Genomic DNA, 24,544 nt, shown 5'->3' with positions numbered 1-24,544 from the left:
GCCAAATGAGGTGGTGATGATGGCTAAGGAGACTTGGACTTCGGGAGCGCTTTCTGGCAGAAGTACAGCTCAGACAGTATCGTGTTTTTGACCATGGCACTTTAGACACTGCCAAGTGTTTGTGACGAGAGAGGGCTGTTGCTATACTTCGCTTTTAACTTGACTTTTGCATACAGTACGTCGTCCTTGTTTTATAAACTGTGTCGCATACTTTTTGTACCTCTATAAACAAGTGACGCTGTTGAGTCTTTGGATAAAGTTTGGAGCAGTCTTGTGTTGCTTCCTCTTTGCCGTGTGCTCCAAGTTGAGAGCTGAATAGTGAGATCTTTTTTCACACCATTTATAATGCGATGCACATTTTGAAGGCAATTTAAATTCTTTTGGCTCCCCAGCCATATGCTTCAAAATGGAAGCATTATGCATGTATGGATGGGGGAATAGGTAGGAAATTGGAGCATAAAGATATATGACCGGGTACACAGTGGAGCTCTATTATCCTTATGGAGAGAGGGAGAGAGGGAGAAGGAGAGGAAGAGAGAGAGCTGGTTGGGGGGGAGGGGTGGGTTCACTCTCTAGGAATTTTTCCAAACTTTAGGCCCAATTTTGCCGAAGAAAATAATATTGCAGAAGAAGTTTAAAACGTTTCCACAGGCTATACGGGAACCTTTATGTATGCAATTTATATCTCTAATGAGATTTTGGAACTGTACCAGTGTATTATTTGAGCAATTGGCAATATAGTCAAGAGGAATGAACTTTAAGGTATAATTTTTAATGGAAGAACAAAAACTAATATAAGTTAAAATTATATTCCTATTTTATTATTACATTTTCATTCTTTTTTTAATGATTTCATTCCTCTCCACTCTTGCCTTTGCCTCTCAATTTTTCTCAGTTTCTTTCTATGTTGGAAGAGTGAAGTGTAATATTCTCCTTAACACATAACTCTTTCACTCTGTCTCTCTGGAGGATATTTTTACTGTTTTCATCATCCATTCTGCCTGAGTAGAAAACACCAGATTTCTCCAATATTCTGAAAATAAGTTCTACTTTGCTTTGATAGAAATATCCTGTTTCTGAACTTTTCTCATTATAATCGTGTAGATTTCCTGTGGTTATGCCACACCGATCACATGGGTATCATTATACATTAATTTGGCCGATGCTTGGGTTGATATGTTTATACAGATTTAAGTTAGAACAGGGGCCCCATTCTCATCCAAAGCTTACTTCCCTATCTTTTTTCCCCCCTTTTCCATCACAGATAATAAATGACTTCTAATATTAGATCGGATTCAGTAGGTACTTCCTTCTGTAACTTTCATCAGAAATGCAAGTGCTGTGTCAGTCTAGGTGGTGCTGTCCTTTTTCCTGAAGGAGACCAGCTGTAGGTTGAAGTATACCTCTGACGCATTTACATTTAGAGTAATACTCTTAGAACGTATACACGTGCCCTTTTCTCCTGTGGCTCAGTGATCACTGTGTGTGCAGAAATGGTGAGAACTTCTTGCAAAAAGACACCCAAGTTTATGTACTCTTTTCTCTGTGGCCATTCTTTGAAAAACCAGGCTTCAAAGTTCACGTGCTCTTCTAACATTTTGAAAATCAAACGCTACGGATCTTTTTGGTTAGATTGTGGAGAATCCGTTCGTTCCTTACAACAGCGTTAATTTTAGCTTCTTCAATCCCTAGGGATACAATATTGTCTGCTTTTGTAGAATACAGATTTCTTGGTGTGAACTACACTGCGTAGCACAATAGCTTTTGAATAATTATCATATGTTGCACTTTCGCCATTAATTGACTTTATGTTGTTTCGGAGAGGCAAGGGAAAGCTGAGAAGTAAGAAACAAAGACTGAGGGAAAGGAAAAAAAAAAACAAGCAGGCGCTGAATTTCATTCATTCATTCATTCATTCATTCATTTATTTTTCGAGGAGAAGGGCGGAAAAGCCCACAGATCTGTATCTCAGTAGGGTGAAACTGTGTTACTGTTTATCTGTACCTTTTTCCCCCTGTGGCAAGAGACGTGAAGAATAGACACTCACTCCCAAAGATACCAAGTTCCAAAGCACTGACTCATGAGTCCACAATGAAATACTAGGATGCAGCCATTTCCTACCTTTGTTTAGCCATGAACTGATTGGACCAGGCGGAAGTAAGCCCTCAGCTGCAGTGCTTTACAGAAGGAAATGCTTTTGGTCTCTCTTAGGTACTGGGTGCTGTTTAGCAACTTCTTTGTATTTGGCTGAATCAACCAATGTGAAAATGGTTCTTAGAGTATGTAAAATACAGCTCCTGAGCCTGTTTGTGTTTGTGTTTGTGCCCACGGAGTCCTTAGCTGATCGCATAAGGCATGCACTCCTTTGGATGCAGGCATTTTAAATAGGAACTGATGGACTGAATTGATCACACCGCTTCCCTGTCTCTAGATTGGGCTCCTGTATGCTTGCAGCCTGCATGTGTAATGGTGACTGTCGTGTCTCTCCTTGTTTCCCTCTCCCACCGGCTTACACTCCACCTGCTGTCTCAGTGCTGGGCATCGACCTTCTTGCCATTCCTCCGGCACAGCTGGGTCTCCGGCACTGGGCTGTACTTGTTCTTGCTACTGGGAGCCCTTTTCTCCCAGGTTGTCTCAGGGCTTGCTCCCTCACTTCTTACAGAGGTCTGCCCAAAAGACATGTGCTCAAGAGGTCTCCTACCACTCCGTCTCTTGCTGCCCCCAACTCTCTTTCTTCTTTACTGCACTATGCATTTGCCCCGTAGCTCCCTGACTCCGGATGTATTTTATATTTACTTGTTTCTTCATTTACTTTTTCTCACTGCCCCTAGATTGTAAGCCTCATGTGGGTTGGGACTTTGATCATATTGCACTCTTTTCCCGGGGCTTAGACCGTAATAGAATCTATCTATCTTTCTTTCTATCTATCTATCTATCTATCTATCTATCTATCTATCTATCCCCTATCTATCATCATCATCTGTCTATCACTCTGCAGAACCTATTAGATTGACAATAAATGTCTGTTAAGTAAACAAACAATGTAGACCTCCCAGAGATGGTGCTGACCTCTTCTGTTGGGCCATTTGGCATTATTTAATTTCTGGATGCCTTGGCTTTCCCGTTTGATGAGTGGTGACAACCTTTTGTACACCTCACAGACATCATGGCAAGCCTAATAATGGAGAGCGAACTTTAATCATGAGGAATAAAAGATCACTAGTTTGCTTTTATGGAAAGGAACCCAGAAATAATGAAAAGGGCAGGTGCTTGATAGGTAGTGGAGTACCGTAGATGTTCAGGGTTCTCTGTGTGTGTGTTGTCTTTCAGAACTTTGTCGGTGAGGATGCTTGTCATGGGCCTCTGAAGATGGATGAGTGGAGAGCCAAGACTGGCTAAAGCTTGAAGGATAATTTTGGGGTCATAGTAAAGCAAGAGAATAAGATAAATGAAAGGAACTGGCTCTGTAGAGAGCGTTTGAAATCCCAGGTTTTTGTCATTTAATCACCTACAATTCTTGGACATGGTCGATGTCAGTCAAGTAGCCTCCGGGATTTTCAGAAGTGTGATTTTACCTTGAATGTATCAGGGCCGAAAACAATTGTTTATGTTTATGTAGTTCATAATTTTGCAGTTTAGTTTGTGTGGGTTAGTGGCCCTACTGTTCAACTGGATGGCAAATCTGTGCTAGGAGGATACCATATGCACAAGTATTTTCTTAAATAATGTTGGCGTTTGCCACTGGTGTTAGGGGAAGAAGGAAAAAAAAAAAAAGAGAGTAATTCTGGAAGCCCTCCAGTAAGGGGTTAGGAAAGAACTTAGGGACAAATGCTCCTACTTGGAACACAACACCAAATAGTGGTTTTTTTGTGTTTTTTTTTTTTTTCAAGAGAAGCCAAAATTAAACACAGTAGAGTTTACTGTTTGCTAATCAGCATGTGTTTACTTTCTCTTCCAAAACTGAAGTTGCCAACCAATACATATCCTACCCAGTGCTATGAATCTGTCCAAATAAACATGGGAAGTAGTAAAACAATGACACCACATGAAAAATATATCCTCATTCATTAAATAGAATCCAAAAAATTCTCTGGAATTTAATTCTAGCGATGAAATGGGGACTGTTTGGTCAACTGAGAAAGGATGATACCTTGCTGCCTCAGTGGGTCTGGCATGGAAGAATGGGTTTTTAAGTGGCCGTACAACTCTGTGTGCATTGGCTGAAACCTATGGAGAAAGAAATGGATTCCTCCATATCAGCCCCTCACCCACATTCCCCCCTGTGGACTAGGGCATTTGGGGTATAACATCGTTTTGTGATAATTACAAGCATAAGCAGCTTGTAGAATCCAAATAATCAATTTCAATTTCTGTCTCCGTCACTAAGGATCACTGACAAGGAAGTTCTCAAGATGAAATCAGAGAGTACTTCCTCTGGAGATTGCACATCAGAGCAAACAGAAGTTGTAAAGAGAAGCTTTTACCCTGTGGTCAGTCAGTCTGGGAAAATAAATTCAAAAGCAGGAGCTCTAATCAACATTATGGGGAGCCCTAAATTCATAAGGATGCCAGTATGCTTCAGCTAGTGAGTGTTTTCATGTAAAATTGGGATCTGTAATGCAGGTACCTGTCTTTGTCAGGAGGCTTTGTCGTATGAATGCAAGACGGAGGTACAGTGATTATCACGTTATTGTTGTCATGGTGTAAATTTGCCTTTAAGAGGTACGCAGTGTGCTCTTTAGACAGGAGCCGACTCCTTCAGAGCCAGCTCTTGTCCTTCTATCAAAACCTGCTCTTAGGAAATAACGTACTATTAGTCATTTACTCTTTCATGTGAGTTTAAATGAATGCATTGAGTTTTCAGTGGTAATTACACTGAAAACCCTTTGAGTACCGTAGAGTTAGGTAGTTAGTTGGAGGTCAAGCCTTGGGGAGACATAGTGCAGTCCAATAGGAACAGGAATTCTTTCTGGTGGAAGTCTTACTGCTGAGGTGATCCCTTCTTTCTCCTGGTACAAATAAAGCCAGCTCCTTGACCTTTCCTATTAGGCAGGTCCCAGGGATGCTTCTGGATGAGCAGCAAAACAAAAAGTCGTTGTTTCTTTGAAGGCGACTTAGCACCTAATTGTAATTCAGCGTTACATTAAGATTAGAGTAGTTCTTTCTACATCGGTACAACGGTGCTGCTTTTTCTTCTTCTTTTTTTTTTTTTTTTAATAAGAAATTAATTATCTGAACAAATTTACTTCTTGGATTTAGTTAGGTAAATGGCATATAACCAAATAATAGTTTTCAATAAAACCAACATCGTAGCACATGAAAACCCATAGGGATCTTTTAGGACGAGATAGCGTATGTCAGAGTCGTCAACCAAAAGCTGTATAAACATGGGCTGTTGGCCTTGTTATCTAATCTCATCATTTACAGATAAGGAACCTGAGGCCTTCAGCAGGAAAGGTCTCCCATAGCCTCCCAGAGCTGGTGAGGAGCAAGGATGGTCTAGAAGTATTGAATTCCTGAATACAGACCACATCCGACTCTGTCAAGGGGCCGCTGACATTTTAAATGAGGTTCCTTGAACACAGGATTGTTCTTTAAAAAGTTTTCCAAGCCTGAATTTAAAGGAAAAAGTTAGAAAATTAACGATGATTTTCTGAAAAACCAGCATTAGCAGCTGCTTTCAATATTCAGCTCATACCTTCATATATTAGTCAAGCAGTAGGTCTAAGAAGTTGTTTGTTCTCTGTAACTTGTTCGTCTGACAACCTTATATAAGGATACACATATACATTTACATACCTATACACTTCTTGGTGTTAGAGAATGAGGATAGTGGGAGTTTCTGTGTATCCTTTAAATTAAGGAAGAGAGTAGAAAGATTTGAATAGTCGTGGAGTTCATTCAACCAGTCCCTTAACAGATAGTGGATATGAATAGTGGGGATGCAAAATGAGAGGGACCACCACAATCCTTGGCTTTCTGCAAATAAATATCCCTCAAGTAGTTGTAGGATATGGACAGGGAGACCATCAACCAAGTTTGATCAAAGTAAGGGAAAAGTTATAATGTCGACGTATAGACTCTGTGGGAACAAAAGGGAGAGAGATCCATACGCCAGATCAGTGAAGGCTTCCAGAAAGAATCAGGGGAAAGAATGAAAGTTCATCTGGGAAGTGGGAACAGCGTGTATGAAGGCTCAGAGAGAGCCCAGGAATGGAAAGAAGGTTGGTAGAGGGGAAACTTCAATGAGCAAATCTGCAAACAGGTTGTTCTTCCTCAGAAGCATCAGTCTGATGGTCTTTTTTCCGAGTTCCCATTGGAAGCTCTTAAACCGTATGTAAAGGTTTTTTCTGGCCGTAGTGTTTGTTGTTTACATTGTTTTTCAATCACCTAACATACTCTGTAATGTCCGCCTTGAGTGCAGTTATCATTGCTATCAACAGATGTATATTTATTAAGTACCTACCCGTTGTGAAGCCCTGAATGCTGGGAATGCCACATCTGAGCCATGATCATAGTAAAAGATTCAAAGCCTAAAAGATTAGGTTGTTCTGGATCTGTTCAAAGTGACCAAGTGTGCATCCTTGAAGTGATCTCTCTGTCTCTCTCTCTCTCTCCTTTTTTGGTTCCTTACAATTCTTTGATCTGGTGATATTACCTCATTATTTCTATTCTAATGCCCTTGATCAGTTGTTTTCAAATGTATTATGAAACATTTAAGATGTAAAAATGATAACTCTCTTAACAGACACATGCATCACCCAATTTAAGAAATGACCTTGTGTTTTAAATTTATTTGAATGAAATGAAAAATAATGAAATAAAAATCCCAATGGATTAATAAATAACATTACTAAAAAGATGAGGAAAGTAACAGAGTCAAGGCGTCAAGGGACTCCAGGCCCCAGTCCTGGGTTTTCCAGGAGTCACAGAAGTTTTCCATGCATCCCTCCTTTGAACATGTAACATAATAATAAAGCATTGCCCTTGACTCTTGCTTTGGTAATTATAATCCATACATGTTTTATATATGTACGATGGTATATAAATGACAGAGTTTTCCTTTTGAGTAGTGGAACTGGGGGCGCCTGGGTGGCGCAGTCGGTTAAGCGTCCGACTTCAGCCAGGTCACGATCTCGCGGTCCGTGAGTTCGAGCCCCGCGTCGGGCTCTGGGCTGATGGCTCAGAGCCTGGAGCCTGTTTCCGATTCTGTGTCTCCCTCTCTCTCTGCCCCTCCCCCGTTCATGCTCTGTCTCTCTCTGTCCCAAAAATAAATAAACGTTGAGTAGTGGAACTGGTGCTGGATTTTTAACTGAAATATTGCATCTCATAGTCCTCGTTAATTTATTCTGTCTTGTACACATGCTCACTTTGCGACGTATGCAGTTTACAAAAAGCCAAATTTTAAAATTTAATATTTAAATATTCTTTAAAATATTAAAGAATAACAGCCAGACAGCTGAATGCCGAACCTCCAACTGTACTAAACCTCTTTATGGTAGATTGTTAAGTGCTTTTCGTGAAAATTTTTGAGATCGCCTTCTGAGAAGTCCCTTCACATCTGGAAATTTCAGCTCCCAGTTACCCATGGAGGAATATAAACGGTTTCATTGTCATTTGCACTGGGAAGGGGAGTATTTTAAGCTATATTTGTGTGGATTTCGCATTTGCAACATGATTTACTGTCTTTAGGGCTCATCCACGTGTCTGTAAGGGGTCTTTTGAAGAACAGTAGTAATACAGTTAGTTCAGGAAATGCCGCAGGTTAAGCTTCCTGTCATTTGCCTTGACTTTCTCAAAAAGTGGAGACCTTCTGCTCTGTCCTGTTGAGAGCATGTGCAGCATGTGCGAGTGGAAGGAAGGAACCAGAGGCGGGCCCTCCCTCCTGACCCGTCCCTGCTGCGTGTGTCCGTTTGCTGCATGAGACCTGGCACGATTGGTCTGTGCATCAGGGAACCCTGCAAGTAGGCGGTGGGCGCTCCTGATTCCTGTGATGATAGACCCCTATGGTCGCAAAAGATGGTACAGAGGCAAAAAAGAAAAAAAAATGATAGAAAGATTTAAATAAAACAAGATGAATAATCGTTCAACTCATACTAGGAACTTGTCAAAACTTAGGATTCTGTGAGAGACATAGAAGACTAAGGATTCAGCTCCCTACATTTCTAATTTAAAATTCTCTAAGGTAATGTCCATCATAGAAAATTTAACACTGAGGCTTGGCCACTAGTGCTCTAAGACTTTAGATGGACCTCTAGACTTCACTGTTCACACCTGCCAGCCTTGTCTTGCAGTCTTTTCTTTTTTTTTTTTTTTTTAAATTTTTTTTTTTCAACGTTTATTTATTTTTGGGACAGAGAGAGACAGAGCATGAACGGGGGAGGGGCAGAGAGAGAGGGAGACACAGAATCGGAAGCAGGCTCCAGGCTCCGAGCCATCAGCCCAGAGCCTGACGCGGGGCTCGAACTCACGGACCGTGAGATCGTGACCTGGCTGAAGTCGGACGCTTAACCGACTGCGCCACCCAGGCGCCCCATAGTCTTTTCTTTTTTAATTGAGGTAGAGTCGACATACAATGTTCCATTAGTTTCAGGTGCGCAACATAGGGATTTGGACAACCCCTATACATTACGCTGTGCTCACCATGATAAGCTCAGTTACTGCTACCGGGTATTTACCTCCGCTGCAAGAAGAAAACACTAATTCAAAAAGAGATACGCGCCCCTGTGTTTATTATAGCGTTTTTTACAATAGCGAAGTTAGGGAAGCAATCTTCCTTGTCTTCATGATTTCCACGATGTGGAGTAAAGCCGGTGGCTTTTATGTATTCACTTCTTGCCTTGAGCAAACGAGGGGTGTGCCAGCAGCGGGGTGGCGTGTCTTCTTCCCTGGTGGCAAATGATTCAGAAAGCGTGTAGGACCACTGTGCATTCAGTGTGTTTTGCAGTGAGGGGACCAGGCACGCACAGAGTTAAGCCCAGGGCTGCTCTGTGTTAAGCGAACATTCCCAGTGAGACGGAGTGGTAATCCCTAAGCAGATGCCGTACGGGGTCTTGTTATTGTCCAGAAGTGGCTCTTGTATGAGAAAACGCAGCCATGCAGAAATGGCACAAATACTGTTGACTCACCCACCATGGCTGGTGGGTGTTTTTTGTTTTTCGACACCCATGAGCCCATTCCGTTTTCACCTAACCGTAGAGTGTGGTACTCCCTTCTCTCCACCTTTACCTCATTAGAAAAAAAAAAAAATAACAACAACAACAACAACAACAATGAACGAGAATCAAATTGTAATGTTCCCTCCTGATAAGAGGCTCTGATTTACCTTGAGACCTCTCAAGTTTGTTGTTGTTGGCCAAGGCCTTGTTTCTTTCTCAAGTCTCTCGGCCACGTCGTGGCCTTTCAGAACCTTTAAGTCCTGTAATACTATATTTTGTGAAGAAGGGGGAAAAAAATGAGATTTTTTTTTTCCTCCTTGCTTTTGTTAACCCATTCTTGTTTCAGACTCCAACAAAAAGGGTTTTTGTTAACTGGAGCTTAAAATCGGCCAGCTTGCAAAGTATTCTCCCTTTTTATGCAAGGAGGATTAGCTTGGCATGTTATGCAGTTCTCTTGTGTGAGCCATTCACGTGTCCTGTCATAAGGTGTATAATTACTGCACTTCACCATCAGCAATCATTCTTAAGTTAAAACCTGTTTTAAACCTCTCATTAATATAAATCACACCGGGAAGGTGGAAAATACACCTTCAAAAAGAACCAAGTGTTAGGGAGTTAATCTGTTCTTTTCATAATAGACCCAGAGTAAATAATTTTTACTTAGCGCCTTTCTCTCTGTGCAATCAAAATAGTTTGTGATAAAAGATCTGGTCCCAGCAATTGCATAAAATGTGCAGTGTTTTATTCACACAGGACTGGGCTTCCTGCTCGGTGCCAGCCTCGTTTTCTCTCTGTCACCCTTGAACAGTGAAGTGTGTAATCCTCCGCTCTTCTAAAGTCAGCCCCCTGACAAAATGCCCTCTCTCTTCCTCTCTCTGTCTCTCTCTCTCTGCCTCTTTCTCTTTCGCACGCATACACACACACGTGCACCTGCGCGCACACACACATGCACACACTCCTATACGTATATTCAAAAGCAAATTGTTTTCACATTTCAGCCTGTCTTTCAGTGAACTATCCCAGCATGCTGAGCTAGCTAGCAATCTGAACTTGGAAACAGTGTCTCCAAGAATGGGTTTTCTCGCAGGGAAGACCGTAGGCGAAGGACTCAAATGTCCGTGGTATAGTTCGTCATTAGTGGCTCATTTCAGTATAGGTGCGGCAGCCCTAAAGGCATTAGCCCCCGTCACCCACCTTGCTAACGTGCAGAGGCCACGTCCACTCTCCCTCTTGTCCTCACACCACCAGAATCCACCTGCCACTGACTGGCAGCTGTTGTGGATGGTTGTGGGCAGTTCAACCCAAGACGGACTTCTTGCTGCAGAGTTAGGCAGTGTCAGAAAAATGTCTCAAATCCTTACCCAGCCTGAAGAGCCCAGCATGATCCAGTCTTTCCCCGCCTCTCCAGACTCATTTCTCACTTTTCTCCCTTGAGTTTCTGGCTCATCATCTTCAGAATCTCCTTTCTCTTCATATGTGCCAACGAACCCTACTTTTTTTTTTTTTTTTTTTTTTTAACCAAAGGGCCTTCACTTGTACGGATTCTGTTTCACCCAGCTAAATTTTATTCTCTTTTAGGTCTAAGCTTAAGCCAGTCTTCCTTCTTTCCTCCACATATATTGTTTTAACTCAGTGTCTACGATGTGCCAGAAATCATTCTAGATGATTTCTTGAGATTCTAGATGAAATCTTGAGATTCAGGGTTGATTCACACTGACGGCATCCCTGCTTTCATGCAGATTACATTCTAGGAGAGATTTTCCACAAACAAGTCTTTCTTGACATTCCGTTTCATGTTTGATCCCTTTATGCTGCATTTCCACAGCACTCTATGGTTCTTCCTAGCATTTCTCCACCCTGGTCAACAAATGTATTTAATGCTTCTTACGAAACATTATTCAAACTTGGGCAAGTTCTGTCTTCCCTGATGAAGTCTAAGCTCTATGAAACATGGTCAGAATTCATCTCTCTGTCCTATGTCCATCCCAGAGGCACTCACTCAATCGATGCTGAATGAATGAAGAAATGGCTTTCTTCCTGTCTCCCAACATCTTTCAATTGTACTCTGCCTGAATTTTTAAAAAAATATTTATTTAAGTAATCTCTACACCCAACATGGGGTTTGAATTCACGACTCTAAACTTCAGAGTCATACATTCCTTGGAGCGCCTGGGTGGCTCAGTTGGTTAAGCGCCCAGTTTAGGCTCAGGTCATGATCTCATGGTTCTTGAGTTTGAGCCCTGTGTCAGGCTGTATGCTGACATCTCAGAGCCTGGAGCCTGTTTCAGATTCTGTGTCTCCCTGTCTGTCTGCCCCTCCCCTGCTCACTTTCTGTCTCTGTCTCTGTCTCAAAAATAAATAAACATTAAAACAATTTTTAAAAAAAGCGTTGCACATTCCTCCAATTGAGCCCGCTGTGTGCCCCTGCCTGAATTCTTTTATGTCACTCTGTTATACTGTCTTAAACATTACACTAATTAGAAATTTATTGAGATCAACAGGCTTTCTCTCAAAAAAAGTCAGTTACTGAAAGTGATTATTTTATTATTTTTTTAAATGTTTACTTTTGAGAGAGAGAGCGTGCACGCGTGTGAATGGGGAAGGGCAGAGAGGGAGAGGGACAGAGGATCCAAATTGGGCTCTGTGCTGACAGCAGAGTGCTTGATGTGGGGCTTGAACTCACGAACCATGAGATCACGACCTGAGCCAAAGTCGGACGCTTAACTGATTGAGCCACCCAGGCACCCCTGAAAGTGATTCAATTCGTATCATCTGTTTTTCTTTTTTTTTTTTTTTATTTTTTTTTTTTAAATTTTTTTTTTTTCAACGTTTATTTATTTTTGGGACAGAGAGAGACAGAGCATGAACGGGGGAGGGGCAGAGAGAGAGGGAGACACAGAATCGGAAACAGGCTCCAGGCTCCGAGCCATCAGCCCAGAGCCTGACGCGGGGCTCGAACTCACGGACCGCGAGATCGTGACCTGGCTGAAGTCGGACGCTTAACCGACTGCGCCACCCAGGCGCCCCTCATCTGTTTTTCTTTTGGCACCTGGAAGATCTGAGTAGCTGCAGGAAGGGGGATAGAGGTTGGGTTGAGAGGTGCTATTTTTAGAGCCCAGAACAGTGAGAAGTGTAAGGTGTTTGGCCCAGGGAGGGCCTTGCACAAGATGATGGAGATGAGGAGATGGGTCCCAAAGAGATAGGAGAGGGATGGCAACACTGGTGGGAGAGGGTTTTGAGATTAGGCATCGTTTACTTCAGGAATTATAGAGACAAAGGCAAGAACCCCTTTTCTTTTTTGTCCTTTGGGAACAAAGGACGGGCACTGAGATTAGTTAAGAATCTTTTATGTGCCAGGGACTTTGCATGTATTTTTTTTTTTTTTTCAGACCTTATTTTATCTCCAGTTTATATTTAGGAATCAGGTGTCTTTAATTCCAGAATTAGAGCATGTAAAGCTGACACTCTGTAGCGTCTTGGTACTCAATTAATGTCTGTTGAATGAATGAATTTACTGTATAAATGCTCGATCTCCATTTTGTCCTAACTCTTCAAGCCAGCTTCCCTAGACTAGGAATTATATTGATACTACTGCTGGATAGTCGAGTTGTATTCGGGGTTGAATCGTACTTTGCGGACGGGTGTGAAAACCTAACCATCTTGCATGATGTGTCAATAAGAGAGGTTCCAGACTGTTGACTCATGTGTCATCTTTAGAGCTCTGTTCCTCAGGAAGTTGGGATTACCTGTATGTGAATGCAGAGATTATATGAAATTTATCGTGTGTATTCTATTTTCTTGTGATGTTTAGGGCACTTCTTTTGTGATTCTGAGTTGAAGTGGCTCTTTCTGTTTCTTTTTGTTTGTTTGTTGGCATAAAACTCCCCAGAGCCTTTTTACAAGTAGATGGTACATATGATAACAATAGTGATAAAAGTTAATAGTAAAAAGATTTAAAGAAGTGAGAGAATTTCTAAGATTCTAAAAACATAAGATCTTTTGATATGTCCCCATGTCATATTGCATCACCAGGAATGTGATAGTGGACTCATTGGAGTTGGATTGAATTGAAAGAGAAACCACATTAGTGATGAATGCTAATAAGAGTAACAAAGAGCCACAAAAAGAGATCCCAGATGGGTTGAGAGAACCGAACCAGAAGACCCTTTCTTTTTTTTTTTCTCAAAATTTTTTTTAATGTTTATTTATTTTTGAGAGAGAAAGAGAGACAGAGCATGAGCAGGGGAGGAGCAGAGAGAGAGAGGGAGACGCAGAATCCGAAGCAGGCACCAGGCCCTGAGCTGTCAGCCCAGAGCCCGACGCGGGGCTTGAACCCACGAACCTTGAGATCGTGACCTGAGCCGCAGTCAGATGCTTAACAGGCTGAGCCACCCAGGCGTCCCAAGACCCTTTCTTATGTAATGGTAAAGCGTGGCCAGAGAGGAAGTTTTTTCTTACAAGGATATTTGCAAAACTAACTTTACGCTAATTTACAAGGAATTTGAATTTGTATGTAGTTACTATATCTCAAATATATTAAATGCACAATGAAATGTGTTTGCCATTCAGACCATTGACATTATGTGAGTGGTGGCAGTGAGTGGCCTGCTTGTACGTGGGTTCGAGTAGAAGCAGAACGTTATCTGGTTGAGACATGGGGATTACTATTAAGAAACATAAGGTTCATTCAAAAGTTCAATGTCTTTGGTGAGTGTGTTTCTCTTCCCAGAGAATTATTTTTTTTAATGTTTATTTATTTTTGACAGAGAGAGAGAGAGAGAGGGCGAGCACATGAGGGGGAGGGGCTGAGAGAGAGGGGGACACAGAATCTGAAGCAGGCTCCAGGCTCGGAGCTGTCAGCACAGAGCCCGACGCGGGGCTCGAACCCACGAACCATGAGCTCATGACCGGAGCTGAAGTCGGACGCTGAACCGACTGAGCCACCCAGGCGCCCCACCTATGTAATTATTTTTAGTCATCCTCAACGCGGGATCTTTATGGTTACTTCCTACCGTTACCGTACACGTAAAATAAGATGTATACAAAACACAAAGTTGGACGAGAAAGCTGGTCAAAGGAAGAGTAAATGAACCATTCAAAATGAGTCAAAAATGAAAATTCAAACCTTTGAAAAGTATTATGGTAAAGTATATTTGTAGAAAGAAATGTAAAATGAAATTAATAGACGCAGATTACTTGAAAATGCTGAGAGGCGCTGCACGTCAGGGATGGAGCACAGCTCCAGAGATAGAGGCTTTTCTGTGCAACTTGCCGGCGGTTTTCCCTGGGGCAAGTTTATTTAACCTCTTGAGGCCTCTCTTTCCTCATCTCGAAGATGGGCTGATAATAAGAGTATTCACCTGGACAGGCTGTATTGGGAATTAAAGCCAACTTTCTTGATGCTTCTTGTAAAATGCGGGCCTCTCCTTGACATCTACACATAGGGGTTATTATCAATCGTTATACGGCATTGGGGAAAACAGGTATTTTTTAAATGATTGCAAAGAAGTCACAATGTACGGTCATTAGCTTTCATGATGGTATTCATATTACTTAGGCCCCGGGGAAAATATCCAATTCATGAAAATCCAAGGCAGACCTTTTATTTTTTATTTAAAAAAAAATTTTTTTTTCAACGTTTATTTATTTTTGGGACAGAGAGAGACAGAGCATGAACGGGGGAGGGGCAGAGAGAGAGGGAGACACAGAATCGGAAACAGGCTCCAGGCTCTGAGCCATCAGCCCAGAGCCCGACGCGGGGCTCGAACTCACGGACCGCGAGATCGTGACCTGGCTGAAGTCGGACGCTTAACCGACTGCGCCACCCAGGCGCCCCAGACCTTTTATTTTTTAAGACATGTTACAATACACGTCAAGTCTGAAGAGACACATTCGAGAACAACGTTCTCTAATTCTTCATTCAGTTAAAAAAGTATTGCCAATTACTTGTTCACTCAACAAACAATTCCTCAGCACTTACTACTATTTCATACCATGTACTAACCTCTAGGAATAAAAAGCACAGGCAAGGATATCACAGTCTAAAAATAAAGTTTCACCCGTGAACTGGTGATCCATTTAGACACCGGTAAGTGGCAGAAACTTTTGAACTGATAAATAAGCTTTTAAAACTGTAGTCGTTTTCTGGGCACATTTAGGAAGGATTTCTGACACACACACACACACACACACACACACACACACACACATCTTGAATTTATGATAAACTGGAAAACACTTGAAATCTGAACCAGAAAGTCATTTTTAGTTCATGGCAAAGACAGAATTATCTGAATAACTCTAATTGTTCACTTCCAGGGTTTTTTGGGCAGTATTAGTCTAATGTTTATTTTCAAGTGCAATTAGCAATTACCTAGAATAATTTTGTAAATATACTTATATTAATGAAGGTCTCATTAAGTTTTTTAAAAAAGAATCATACGCATATATATCGATGGCTTTTCTTGATGGTGGTTTTACTGAATAGATTTTGATCAAAAATATTCTTCAAATATTGCTTATTAGCTTATTAAAAGGGATGATTCATCTCTCAATGAATTCATATCTTCAGCTTTTGTTACAAAGCCAAATTGCCATCATTAAATGATTTTAGAAAAAAAAAATCATAGGCTCTTTAAAATGTATGGCCCATACCTCCTTAATTAATTATCTTGTTAGTGCTATATTGAACAATGAGGGGCAATGTAGGATTATAATAATTCAATCTTCTGAACTAGGGTTAAAAATTTGCCTGATCAGTGTTCCAAGTCATATTTTTATCAACTTTACTGAAATCAGACCCATTCAAAAGAAAATGGCACATTTTTATCACAGTGACCAAATGTTATATAATCAACAGGAAAGAAAAAATTCATTAGAAACAAATATCTTGGCCTGGACCCTTAAATATTTTGTTTTGTGTTTCTGAATACATTTTGACCTTTATCATGGAGAATCCCACAAATTTGAGAGTACATTTTGATACTTTGGTAAAGCTAGCTCTGCTCCAAAGCACAGGCAGGAAAACTTATTATTTTTTATATCATGCTTTAATGTCATATCCAGCGATGGTCTTTTTCTGTTGTTTTCATAAGACAAATTAAAAAAAATATACTTAAAACCATTGAATCACAAAACTCCAGACACAATCCATCACTTGTTCCATCTCAAGTTCAATCACTGCTTGCTTTTTTTTTTTTTAAGTTTTTATTTATTTTGAGAGAGAGAGAGAGAGAGAGAGAGAGAAAGCTCAAGTTGGGGAGGCACGGAGACAGAGAGAGTAAGGGCAAGAGAATCCCACGCAGGTTCCATACCAATGCAGGGCTCGAACTCATGAACTGAACCACAAGATCATGACCTGAGCTGAAGTCAGATGCTTAACCAACTGAGCCACCCAGCCACCCCTCAATCATTGCTTTCAAATGCATCCTATAAGATGCCCTGTTCTTGAGGAAGACTATAGAGTAAAGATGAGCCCAACACCAAATACTCACTGGCCCCTTAAGAACAGCGTTTATATTTTCTTAATTTTATTTAGTGTTTCTTAGGATTTGGATCCTCGCATATACAAATCAAATGCATTCCAAAAAAGGTACAGTCCGTGCTTTAAAAAATACTTTCAAAATAAAATTTATTAAATTGCAGAGATAACATCTTCAAAGGAAAAAAGAATATATCTACATTAGTGGTAAATAAATATAATAAAGAAAATATAATATAAATATAAAATGATATGATGTTTTATAACTATAAATAAACATAGTAAAGGAAACATAATTCTGGAAGAGAACAAGACAGGACAGGTCAATAAACTGGGATCATATATACCTTGGTTTTTGTTCAGAACACGTTTAATTTGAATTATTTTTTTTTGATTCTTAACTGTTTATTTTTAGTGGTATTTTAATCACTGTGTTCCGTGATTAGGGAAGTAGGGTCTCCACACAGAGCTATGATGGAGTAGCTAGAATATAACTGGTATTGCATTGTGGTATCAGTGAACCAAAGTCTCAGCAAATGCTGCTGTAGTTTTTTTTTTTGCAGTGCAAAAAAAAGTGTTTTCCACTTGTGTTTGTTTGAACGTGGCTTTCTGGGTAGGCCAGAAATATCTTAGAAGCTGTTCATTGTTCAGGGAAATACAATAAGGGGTGAGCTTGGAAGGAGTAATTTGAGGAGGGACTTTTTGTTTCTTTTGTTGTATTTTATTTTAAGCTTATTTCTTGGAATATTGATGTAGATTATTTGGGGGACGGGCAGGTAGAAGCTTGTTTGCCCGAGAGCCAAAAATCCTAGAAGGTACACAGAATACTCATTGTGGCTTATTGGTCCACTGGAGTGTAGTCGAGGGGTTGACAGGATGCAGGGTGGCTGGGAAGGAAGCCACGGCCAGAAGCTGAGGTGGGTTCCTGCTACTATACTTCTCACACTTCTCTGCCAGGCATGGGCACTTCTGTGTCCTTACTAGACGTACGTGTAGAAGAATTGAATGACAGCTGATAGGAAGATTTTTCTAGTTTGCGTTTCTCTGCAATTAGATTGGCCTCTCCTTTCTTCAACCCATCTTTCCCTTCTTCTTCTTCTTCTTCTTTTTTTTTTTTTTTTACATTTCTTTATTTTTGATAGACAGAGAGAGACAGAGCACAAGTGGGGGAGGGGCAGAGAGAGAAGGAGACACAGAATCCGAAGCAGGCTCCAGGCTCCAAGCTCCGAGCTGTCAGCACAGAGCCCGACGCGGGGCTTGAACTCAAACCGTGAGATCATGACCTGAGCCGAAGTCAGACACTTAACCGACTGAGCCACCCAGGCGCCCCTTCTTCTTTTTTAAACGCTGTGGGAAGGGTGCCTGGGTGGCTCAGTCATTTAAGTGTCTGACTCTTGATTTTGGCTTAGGTCACGATTTCATGGTAGTTCATGAGTTTGAGCCCACCATCGGGCTCTGCGCTGGCAGTGTGGAGCCTGCTTGGGATTCTCTCTGTCCTCTCTCTCTGCCCCTCCCCTGCTTGTGCTCTCTTTCTCCCTCAAAAGAAATAGATTAACTTAAAAAAAAAAAAAAAACCATTGAAGGAAAACATGATTTTTCAAAGCTTTCCCTCTGCATTTCTCCCTTCTGTTGCATTGTACAATAGGGAACGAAGTTAAAGTATGAAAGAAGCCAATGTAATTATTGAGTAGTTCATGGCTACCACATTTTCACAGATAAATGGCCTATAAGAAATTCTGGAATGCAAAATTTTAATAGTGTTCCCATCTATTTTCTAATGGGAAATGTTGGGGGGAATTAGACGTCCTAAAATTGTTGCAAATAGGTTGCAATCCGGAACAACAATGCAACATGGAAAGTTATTATCATGGGTTGGAACTAGAATTTTATACAGTCACTTATCAATAAGTGGGGGACTTGGTCAGGGCAGATCAGCTCAGTAATCTGCTCTGCCTCTCACCGGGCCCCGGAGTGCAGCCTGGCTTCTGTCATGATAAGATTTTTGTCATCAAGTGCCCGCTGTATAGTCTGGGCAGAGTACCTCACCTCTCGATGCTTCTGTTCAGCTGTGTAACTCACAAGAGTGAGGGCGCAGCAGAAAGGCACAGTGGATTAATTCTGAGTCCAAAGAGTAGGAAAGGTTCTAGGAAAGAAGTGGCATTTAGTGTGGTCTGCATGGAATGAGGGTGTCTAAACTCACTTGGTACAGAGGACAGACTTGCAGGGCAAAGGCACAGTGGCACAGCTCTCTAGGGGAGGCGTATCAATTAGTGTCAGGGGAGCTGAGCCTGAAATTTGGGAAATAACCCCTGAGGATCCCGGATGCCATATGGAGTGACTTTATTCACTACGTGTATGTTTCTTATGCCTTGTAACAGATTAACAGTTTAAAGCAACACCTATGTATTAGCATGCAGTTGTATTGGTCAGAAGTCCAGCACATTCTCTGGCTTCATTCTCTGGGCTATTATTTTTTATTTATTTATTTTTTTTTTAATTTTTTTTTTTCAACGTTTATTTATTTTTGGGACAGAGAGAGACAGAGCACGAACGGGGGAGGGGCAGAGAGAGAGGGAGACACAGAACCGGAAACAGGCTCCAGGCTCTGAGCCATCAGCCCTCTCTGGGCTATTATAAGACTGAAGTCAAGGTGTCGCCTGGGGTGAGTTTTCATTTGGTAGCTCTGGGTGAAAATTTCTTTTCAAGCTCATTCTTTTTTTTTTTTTTAATTTTTATTTTTAATGTTTATTTATTTTTGAGAGAGAGAGAGAGAGAGAGAGAGGACACGAGCGAGTGAGCAGGGGAGGGGAAGAGAGAGAGGGAGACATAGAACCCGAAGCAGGCTCCAGGCTCCGAGGTGTCAGCACAGAGCCTGACTGGGGCTTGAACTCACAAACCGTGAGATCATGACCTGAGCCAAGGTCGGACGCTTAACCGACTGCACCACCCAAGGGCCCCATCTTTTCAAGCTCATTCTTGTTGTTGGCAGACTATAGCTCCTCGTGGGTATAAGACTGAGGCCTCCATTTCTTTGCTGGCTGTCAGTAGCTGCCCCCATTCCTTACCATGTAGCTTCTATCGTCAAGCCAGTAATGGCACATCAATTCCTTCTTGTGCTTTGAACCTCTCTGACTTATCTTCTGAAACCAGGCAGGGAAAATTCTCTGCTTTTAAAGAGCTCATGTGATTAGATCAGTCTTACCTGATTATTTTCTGGCTTAAGGTCAATTTTGCCATCTAATCTAACCTAATCTAATCTAATCTAACCATGGGATTAAAATCCATCATATGCACTGTCCTGGGGACTTCACAGAGCCCATAGTCCAAAGGGCAGGAAATTTTAGAGTCCGTCTTACAACTCTGCCTTCCACAGTAGGTAATGGGGAGCTACTGCAGGTGTCTGAGCAAGAGAGTTCCATGATCTCTTTTTATCTAAAGCAGCGTTTTAGAAAATTACCATTAGTAGAATACATAAAGTGTTTTGAAAAAAATAAAAGCCTGGAAGCAGTTGACAAGGGAAGAAATCTATGCAATATCAAAGGGCTTTGGTACTGATTGCGTACCATATTGTATTGACTTAGTACAGTTTAGTTTAAGAAGGGCTTTGGGACATTGGAACTAGAGGTCCAAAGACCCAAAGGAGGACTTGACTGCTTGCTAACTCCTAGTCCAAGCCAAGATTTTATCAATCTGTGTTTTATCGAGGGAAGGGTAATGAGTGGTGCCACACAGTCGATCTCTTGGTGTCTTCTCTTCTTCATCAAGATAGCTTTGATCTGCTTGGTGTACTGGCATGTCAGTTTTAAATTGAACATATTCTTTCATTTTTGTTGTTTAATCTAAAAGTACGTTTGAGGACTGCTGGGCCTTTCGAACGTGGTCATTTTAGAAAGGAGAAAAGGGTGGCCCCGGGGAGGGGCAATGACATAGCTGCTAGAGTTTCTTCGTTTTGCCAGGTGTGAGGTTTAGTTTGAGCATCAACAGCTCGCTGGTAAAGAAGGGGTGGACAGCGTGCAGGGCATCAGAAAGGACAGCTCACCAAATTCTGTCACGGACTCCAGGGAGACTGGGATTAGTTTGGCTTGGGTTATGGCTGAAAGCGGGTCTTTGCGTGGCTGTTAAAGGAAGTAATGGAAAGCAAACGAGAACTGCCTAAGTGAAGGTCTGCACGGTGCAAAGTGGGGGGAGGGGGGTAGGAGAAGCTCAAGAAGCAGTGTGGTATAGCGGCTCTGAAGTTCGGGGATCTTAGGTAGGTGAGCTATGTGCCACTGGGGAAGTTACTTTGTCTTACGAGCGTCATTTTTTCCTACTGTAAAATAGGACTAATAATTATGCTCATAAAAATACATGATAACAGTTTCCTAGCTCAAAACCCATTGAGTATCTGAGATCTCCTGTTTCAACTGAATCTACTCATACCTTACAGTGCTGTTGTGGGCCCCGGATGAGGCCATGCATAATTAGCAGAGTACCTAGCACGTAATCGGTACTGAATGTATAATAACTATTCTAAATGTTGCTCAGTATGTGATCTTAGTCAACTCTTTAGGGCAAGAGAAGTCTTTCGCTTTGAGATACCGGACTGTAGACAGGTTACAGGTGAGAGGAGTTGGGATTTCAAGGGAAATGTCAGACTATCAACTGGAAGCTAGGGTCAGGCGGGCACAGAGACTCCTGACGCGTCTCCATTTGGCTTGACCTGGGGACACCAGGTGTAATTGGCTGCTGATTGTGGTCCTAGAGGAGCTCACAGACTTGGGTGGGAGTAGATGAGCTGGTAGACATGATAAAACCTAGTTTGGAGCGGAAAACTCTTCCTGGGAGGGAGAGAGGGGGACAGGAAAGGAATCAGCGATAGGATACAAGTTTGGGGGGTGTGGGTGGGGGAGCAAAGAGGCTAGATCTCGCTGGATGAGGAGCAGAAGCTCTGGGCGGTGGAAACTCATCCAGATAGGACTGATATTTCGTGATGTAAAGAGCAAGAAGTGGGTAAAGTTACACTTTGATGAAGGTTTTTTTTTTTTTTTTTCCCCCCAGAAGGGAAATGAAGATTCCTTAGGGAAGAGCAGAGAGCTGGGGGAGGGGCAGGGTGGGGAAGGGTGTTTGTTCCTGTGGAGGACATGATGAGGACACAGAGGTGGGAGAGCTGTTGACTTTGACCCACAGGCAAGGACGCGGGGGGTCCAGCATCTAGAGAGACACCTCCAGGGAGGAAAGGAGGGCCCCTTGTGCAGAGCCATCCTGCCTCTTAATGCTCACTTTGAGATCTTGAAGAATGCCACGTCTTGCCCCTAGTGCGGGACATGGAAACAGAATGAAAGCTTCTCTCTCTGGGCTTGTGAACCACAACAAGGGCTTTAAGGCAGCTTCAGAGAGGTGCGTTTACTTTGCAGTGGCTCTACATCACCATTAATACCAATAGTAATTGATGAGATGAAAATTTAGAACAGGTGTCCGGCAGTCCTCGGTGGAGAGAATTCAAGGTGATCTTGTTCCCCGACTTTGCCTTCTCTCCACCCGGAAAGGAAGCGAATGAGCCCATTAGACCAGTCTGTTGAGAGGAAATTTCTTGACTCCAGGTGACGAAGGCACGGTATGCTGAGATTACTGTTTCCCCGGGACCAAGGCTGGCTGCTTTGATGCCCTCCCAGGACTCGAGATGGAGAAGAGGCTTTGGCGTAGCTCCCTTCCCTCACAGAGAGGTTATTCCAGTTCCCGGGCATGGGACCTTTGCCTTCAGAGTCACAGGGAGGCTTCTCATGTAATGAATCAAGATATTGGCTTTCAGGAGAATGCTTGATGTATTGCTCTATTTACCACCGCTTTAATTCCGCTGTATAAACAAGAGTATGCCATTTTCTCGTCATCTGAAGAACTCCGAATTTCCTAAATCTCATCAAGTGTAGTGTTATTTACTCAAGCTTTTATCTGAATTCTGCCCTGGAGTGCTTGTAGGCAGTTACATTTATCTCTGTAACATTACTCACCATTTAGTAAAAGAAACAAAACAAAACAAACCCCGGCGAAAATACCTCCTCCATAAAACACATATAAAACAGGAGTAACATGTGAATGAACAAAATCCTGGCTTGAGTCAGTTCTCTTGCAACAAATGTAGAGTTGTTTGTAATTTTGAGTAAATGAGTCTGCAAACCAAAATAGTCAGTAGGTTTAATTTTAGGTTTACAGTTTTGACATTGTAACCCTAAATTACATCTTATTTGGAAAAAATCCCTTTGACGGGGACTTTTTTTTTTTTAACTTAGCACCACATAATGACTCTATATTAAACTTTTCTGAAAATAATGGAGGTCTATCTGTCTATCTATCCACTAACTAAATTAATAGATAATAAGTGGCAGTGTTTGTTGTCAAGATAATACATAATATTATTTGTTTGATCTTAGATTTGCTCTTCTTGTCGAAAATCGGGCAGTCCTAAAGACACCGAATTTTAAAAGAATAACAACAAAAAACTTCAAAGATGGCAGAGAGAGGGCATAGTCAGAGGATGTACCAAACTCCATAGGATGCAACATTTTAGGGGAGCAAAAGGGCTAAAGCAATCAAAATCTCTACCAAATTGGGTCACCTACGCGACTTTCATTAGCCACCTTTTTTTTTTAATTTAAACAAAAAAATTTTTTTTAATGTTTCTTTATTTTTGACAGAGAGAGAGAGACAGAGCATGAGCAGGGGAGGGACAGAGAGAGAGGGAGACACAGAATCCGAAACAGGCTCCAGGCTTTGAGCCGTCAGCCCAGAGCCTGACGTGGGGCTCGAACTCACAGACTTCGAGATCATGACCTGAGCTGAAGTCGGACGCTCAACTGACTCAGCCCCCCGGGTGCCCCTCATTAGCCACCTTTTAATGAAGAACTGGCACTTAAGAAACGTTCTTGTAGCTGGAGAATGAGGCAGTCATTTAATGGTGTCCAGTTAAAGCTAGCAGGAGGCTGAGAGAGGAGTGTTTCCTGGTTCCTTAGAGGCCAGGAAGTGTTTCTTTAAAACTCCTTCTATGTGGTGCCTCCAAGAGCAACAGAAACAAACAAGTACTTAATAAATGTCTTTTGATGATGGTCATGGCCGGATGGAGGACAGATCAATAACTGAAATTACCTGGATGTACAAAACTAAAGACTAATAGATACCTAGGCATCAGCTATGATCAAGGCCAAGGCACTTAAATAAATGCATTTCCACCTTGAGCTCATGCGAAAAAAGGGACAGCGCATTTCAGATGCCAAACCCCTGACCAAATCTGGGCAGTCGTAATAGCCTCTTTAGGCCTTTGGTAAAATCCCCAATAAACTAAATACCAAAATCAAATATAAAAAATGAAGGGAGCTCTTTGAACTGGCTGAGTGACATGTGTAGTCAGTGGTCTTTCAGGAGGCGAGGAGCCCAGGCTGGAGTTCTGTAACAGCCCATTCCTGCCTGCCCAGAACCTTCGAAGTCTCCCATTAACAAATGAGAAGTCTTTTTCCAGCGCCTTATTAAAACTACACTGGCTTGGACAGAATGCCACTGGGTGGAATCTGAATTTTATCAGGTGCCACTTGAGGAGAGACACTTATGAGAGTTCAAGAAAGCACTGGAAACAGAAACAGCCTTTGGGGGTTATTGTTAGGAGTCCGACTGAAAGGATCATGGAAACAAAACAGCTTTAAAGTTTAAAAAAAATTATCATTTGATTTTATATTTGGCCTCAATATGGTTATGGTGATAGTGTTTGTCCCTATTTCCTGGACAACTGGCCTTTTCCTTCAGTATTTTTCCTTTGGGAAAATCTAAGCCTTTCAAATGCTGCCTTATAGCTCACACCCCATTATTCTTATTCTCCTATTAGGCTCAACAACCTCGCCTTCTCCTTGAAAGTGCCCTTAGCTCTACACAGTAAGGCGGG

At 41.9% G+C, this 24,544-nt stretch overlaps 1 protein-coding gene and 1 long non-coding RNA gene across 16 annotated transcripts in view; one reads left to right on the top strand and one right to left on the bottom strand.

The window, feature by feature from the left end:
• NFIB (nuclear factor I B) overlaps positions 1 to 24,544 on the top strand; it is a 453,529-nt gene that overhangs the window by 281,833 nt on the left and 147,152 nt on the right. The gene's annotated exons all lie outside the window — the stretch shown is intronic.
• Positions 1,545 to 8,301, bottom strand: LOC123592684. Its single transcript, XR_006709912.1, has 2 exons — positions 7,296 to 8,301; positions 1,545 to 7,078 (listed from the first exon to the last, which is right to left on the bottom strand). It is a non-coding gene; the product is annotated as an uncharacterized LOC123592684 (long non-coding RNA).

Source organism: Leopardus geoffroyi, chromosome D4, assembly GCF_018350155.1.
Source record: "Leopardus geoffroyi isolate Oge1 chromosome D4, O.geoffroyi_Oge1_pat1.0, whole genome shotgun sequence".
Taxonomy (NCBI): domain Eukaryota; kingdom Metazoa; phylum Chordata; class Mammalia; order Carnivora; family Felidae; genus Leopardus; species Leopardus geoffroyi.
The sequence above is the reverse complement of the archived record's forward strand: the minus strand, read 5'-3'. Positions and strand labels throughout refer to the sequence as shown.